The 5,160-nt window shown below is 47.6% G+C and overlaps 1 pseudogene; it reads right to left on the minus strand.

Moving 5' to 3' along the window:
- LOC107598626 (uncharacterized) overlaps positions 1–4,920 on the minus strand; it is a 10,483-nt pseudogene extending 5,563 nt beyond the window's left edge.
- Between the last annotated feature and the right edge of the window lie 240 nt (positions 4,921–5,160).

The raw sequence follows: 5,160 nt of genomic DNA on the forward strand, positions 1-5,160 counted from the left end.
CTGTCTTTCAGGGCTGTGGAGGTCCTTTCTAGGTGCTGATCCACCATCTGGTCTGAATACGTACTGGATCCGGGTGACTGCAGTGACCATCTGATCTGGATACAGACTGGATCTGGTGGCTACGGGGACCTCGGAATAAGAGAGAAACAGACTAATATTAGCGTAGATGCCATTCTTCTAACAATGTAGCAAGTACATCAGGTGTTATGAGAAGTGTTCCCGGTTCCGGTTGACCTAATTAATGCAGCCTAAAAATCCTTTAACGGATTTGAATATTAGAAGCGTATTAGTGTGTTATGTGTAAGCCAGGTTAAAGAGATGGGTCTTTAATCTAGATTTAGACATGTACAGAAAAAATCAGTTTAAGACGTAATAAAACAGACGATGAACACTATTAACAGCAATTATTATATAATGCAATCAAACTTATAGCAAAATGTGGTAGTTCTGTATGTTGTTTCGGGGTTGGCATCATCTGAGGTCCTCTGAGGGGTTGGCATCATCTCTTCTCAGGTGTTCTGGATCCAGACTGAAGCTTGTGTAAATCCTAGATTACAAAGACAGAGAAACAAATAGAGACATAATTTAAACAGAAAGACTGTGTCTGAACCCCGAACGTTATCAGGAAGGCTATTCCAGAGTTTGGGAGCCAAATGCGAAAAAGCTCTACCTCCTTTAGTGGAAGTTCATGTGTACTTATGGGTACACAGAGCAGTTGAGATAAATCAGGCAGGTTATTTGTGAATCTGTCTTTGGTGGCTGGAACAATAGTTCTGCCCGGACGATAACGCGGAGCCATATAGTTAATATCAGTAATACGCAGCATGCACGATACAAGGAAATGGTCAGTAACATCATCACTTTGAGGTACGATATCTATATATCAGTAAGATCAATTCCATGAGATATAATTAAATCTAGCATATGATTAAAACGACGAGTGGGCCCGGTGACATTTTGCTTGACTCCAAAAGAGTTTGTTAAAATCTCCGACAATTAGCGCTTTATCAACAGTAACCAATAGGTCTGAGAGGGGATCTGCAAATTCTTTTAGGAAATCTGTATACGGTCCTGGCGGTCTATACACAGTAGCCAGAGCAAGAGATACGATAGATTTCTTTTGCATATCTGACTATGTAACAGTATATACATATTATGCAATATATAACTTATTTTTGTCCCCTTCTCATCTCCTCCATCCACTGCTCCACAGTTTTTCCAGATGCCTTGGCACAAAAGTGGGCACCTCGGAACCGACTTTTGGCAAACGTATTGTTCAGTCTGTTGTCTCTTTTTGGGTGTTGCCCCTTGTGCTGCAGCTGCCTCCGCTGCCTTCCTCCGCCGCCAAGCTGTGGTCCTTGGCACCTTTGGACCGGGAGGTGTAGCAGCAGGTACAGCAATAGCTGCAGTGTCTGTAGCTTGAAGCAAGCGGGCAGGGTCAGGGACCGCAAAGCCCACCTGGACTGGAGGAGGCTGTCCTTGGGCATGCTGTGCTGCAGCAGGCATGGCAACAGCTGCTGATGCTGAGCCCACTGGAGGAGGTTGGCCTCGAACACGCTGTACTGCCTGTCCTGATGCATCCGCTGGAATGATGAACTCATAGGCTTGGTGCCCATGCCGGACCGGTTCCGGATGCTTATACAGCACAGGTGGGAGGGGTTCAGAGGCCACCAAGGGAGTGGTAAAGGTCTGAATGCTCTGCTCCAAGACCTCCCTTTCCTGCCTCCTTTTCCGTGCATTGTGCTTACGTAAAGACAATATAACAATTAGTACACGTGCAGAGAAGGGTGGTATATGACAACAATTGTGCATGAACAATTAATTACTGAACATAACATTGTGAAAGAGTGTGCTGATTTAACTCAAACAGCTGCAACCTTGTTTCAGCCATGAGTCTGGGGCTGTCCAGGACTACATCGGTTATCATCCTGTAGTCACGCAGAATGACAGCCCACCTGTTTACCTTGACACCAGCCACTGTCTGACCAGCGGGGTAAATTCTGCATAGAGCCAGGCAGACTGCCTCCACAAGACGGCTGGCATTGGGCCACTGAGCAGGTCCACTGCCTTCACCAAGGAAGCAGCTGTGAAAAAAAACAAAACAAATCAAAAACAAATTAAATACAAATTATACAAACTGATTGGCAAACATGGACACATACCGCTTCAAACTGTCAGCTCCAGGGGTCACATTCGTCACAGAATGACTGACTTTGAAGCGCCCCTTCACCAGCCTGTCGCGGTGGCGAGCTGGGTAGATGAGAGCGCCCTTGTCAAACTCTGACAGTTTATCCCAGAGAGTCACAATCTCCTCCACCTTCTGCTGTGTAATGAACCCCTCATGCCTGAGGTCCACCAGACTGTTGGCTAACCTGACGACGTGGTCATAGCCAGGTCTGCCATCTGGTCCCAGGCTCTCCATCTGTGCATTAAAGTAAATTATTACACTCTCTTAAGTGTTATCATGCTTATTCTGTCATATCACTTTGAAACATCTAAAAGTAAGGTAATGAAGTAACTTCTACTTCAAAATAAAAGATCATTATCACAGTGTTAATGCCTATAGGGTAATTTAGTCACCTGGCTCTGAGTGGGCGGCTCATCTCTCATGGGCTCTGGCAAGGAAGACTCTGCTGTATCTGATGACGGACCAGGAGGTTGTATGGCCTCTGCCTGCTGCTGAATGGGTTCTGGGGGATCGAAGCTGAGCTCCATGATTTCAAGGGGCTCACCATCCAACTCCACATCCTCAAACCCCTCATCACTCTCCAGATCACTCTTCAGGTCTTCATCCTGAATCCCATCTGGAGTATCAGGATCCGCACCAAAGTCTACCTCAAAAGCTTTACTTGTTTGGGAATACAAGTATTCCACACCAATGAGTTCACCTGTAGACATTCAAAGTGTGATGAGCACATGGGTGAAATACAGGTGTCACAGCTACTACACAAAAGTGTCATGTGTGCACAAACATGTTACCTGTGTATTCGCCAGGGCCGGTGTAGTCCTCCGCCGAATTAAGGCCCATAAATAGCTGGCTCAGGATGTTTGCTTACTGCTGCAGTTGGCCACCGTAGCAGATATCCTTTCTGCTGCCACCTTCAACTGCAGCAACCGCACGAGCCTCATTCCATTGTACAAGCCCTTCCAGCAGGTACATTTGAAAATGAAGGTCACTTGCACTTGCACCTAAAAAAAGCAGGCAGAAAGAAGTTAGCACCATGGAAAACACATGAACAAACAACTCGCATTGTTTAGGAAAAATGCATACCTGGCACAAAGCGGTTTAGGTGCAGGTGGAAGGACTCCAAGGATGTTGAGCCACGTGCACAGCGATACTGGGGCAGAATGACCCCCCCTTTGGTCACCTGGCCTATCTTCCTGTACAGCTGCACACCTGGTGGGTCCTGGATACAGTCGATGTGGCGCTGCTGTGTCCGCCAGATCTCTTCCATCCTGTCCGTGTCAAAGAGCCTGACTCCCATTGTGTCCGTTGCCTCCATGAAGTCCTTTAGGAGCCGTCCGATAAGCTCCTTAGTCTCCTGGGCCCCACGAGTGCGGCGATGCCAGTGCCTTGCCAGCTCTTTAGCGGTGGGCTTACAGCCGCAGGCCTTCTTCAACCTCTCAACATCACTAGCATCCCACTCGAAGATGCAGGCTGAGAGGCATCCCATGAAGGGGGCGTACAGTGGCAGTCTGTGGTGACTCCGACTGCGATGCGCCGCATGAAATGCCACACATCCAGCCTGACCACCAGCTGGTCCCACTCACTAAACATTGCCGCCGCCTTGCTTTTACCTCCTGCACTGCAGCAGTCCCGGTCCACATAAAGGACTTGCGGAGGAGCTTCTCCAGCTCGGTGGTAGTGATCCACAAGTCTGGAACACATGGGAAGCAGGCCCTTTCCCTCTCCTTCTGTGAGGACACACATGAGGACTTGTCCAATTTCGTTCCCCACATCTGTCACCCACGCAGCGGTGCCGGCAGCATCACCAGCTAGCTTCTTGGTGACCTAAAGTACATGATAAGAAGTATTATCATTATCAAAGGACCAGGACATTTTTATTTTACAATGAAAAAATAACACTAAATGTAACACTAAATCAGGTGTTACCTTTTTGGTGGAATCCATCTTTAAGATGGAGCCATAGACAGAGGTGACACGGGCCTTTAGTTCAGGTAGCTGTGTTAGTACGTCTCTAGCGTACACTGACAGCAGCCAAGATGGACTAGGGACAGGCACCATCTGTGGCAGCGGGGCAATGAGACTGCTGGGATCAGTGTTCTGGGTTACAAAATTCCTCAGCACAGACAGGTACATTGTTGACTGGCCCAGGAAATGTTCTTTATGCCTGAGGCACAGGTGCCTGTACAGAGCTGTGGCACTGTTCCCCAGCGTGCGCCCCCGCATCAATCTGTCAACCTCCCTATCGCAGGACAACCTATAGATAATAAAGAATTCCATAGCACAATATTTACTTCTATGTCACAATATATGCATATATTGCTGTATATTGCAAAACGAGAGGAATAGTTTCCAATGTATGAAAATGTATTATGTAATATATCACATTATATTTTGCCGTATATTCCCATATATTTTTGTTCAGTAAGAGGTATTATGTTAAGAGACTTAAAAACACCTTATACCTGTCGGTAAGGACTGCAGGAAATTGTTCACGGTGGCTGGGATCCAACTGGTCCAGGATGTCTCGTGACCAGGCTGCCAGCTTCTTTTTACAGGTCCGGCATTCAAGGTACTCAGTCGCCATGAAGTACCACCCTTTTAGGTCCAAGACCCTCCGGACAGTCTTGTACATGCCGGAATCTGTTAGCTGGATCCCAAGGCGACGGCAGTTGGGCTGGAAGCACAGCAGCTTGTATGCCCACATGCGGTAGGGAACCCAGAGGAACAGCCTGCTGTGACCCTGGCAGCAGGCCATGACCGTCCAGGAGTGGGGTTTTTCCTGTAGGCAGCGGCCAGGGCTGCTGCCTCGGCTGATGGCTTGAGCGTAAGCTCACCAGAGCCCTCTCTGCGGAAGTTGGCTTTGAAATCCATGTTCTATAAGGCACAGAGAGAAACATAAGGCACAGCACTGTTAAAACAGTATACAAATACAGTATAGTGTGATCTAGCTATTCAATACATCAAGCACTGCA

Source organism: Sinocyclocheilus grahami, unplaced genomic scaffold, assembly GCF_001515645.1.
Source record: "Sinocyclocheilus grahami isolate Dianchi unplaced genomic scaffold, SAMN03320097.WGS_v1.1 scaffold253.1, whole genome shotgun sequence".
NCBI lineage: Eukaryota > Metazoa > Chordata > Actinopteri > Cypriniformes > Cyprinidae > Sinocyclocheilus > Sinocyclocheilus grahami.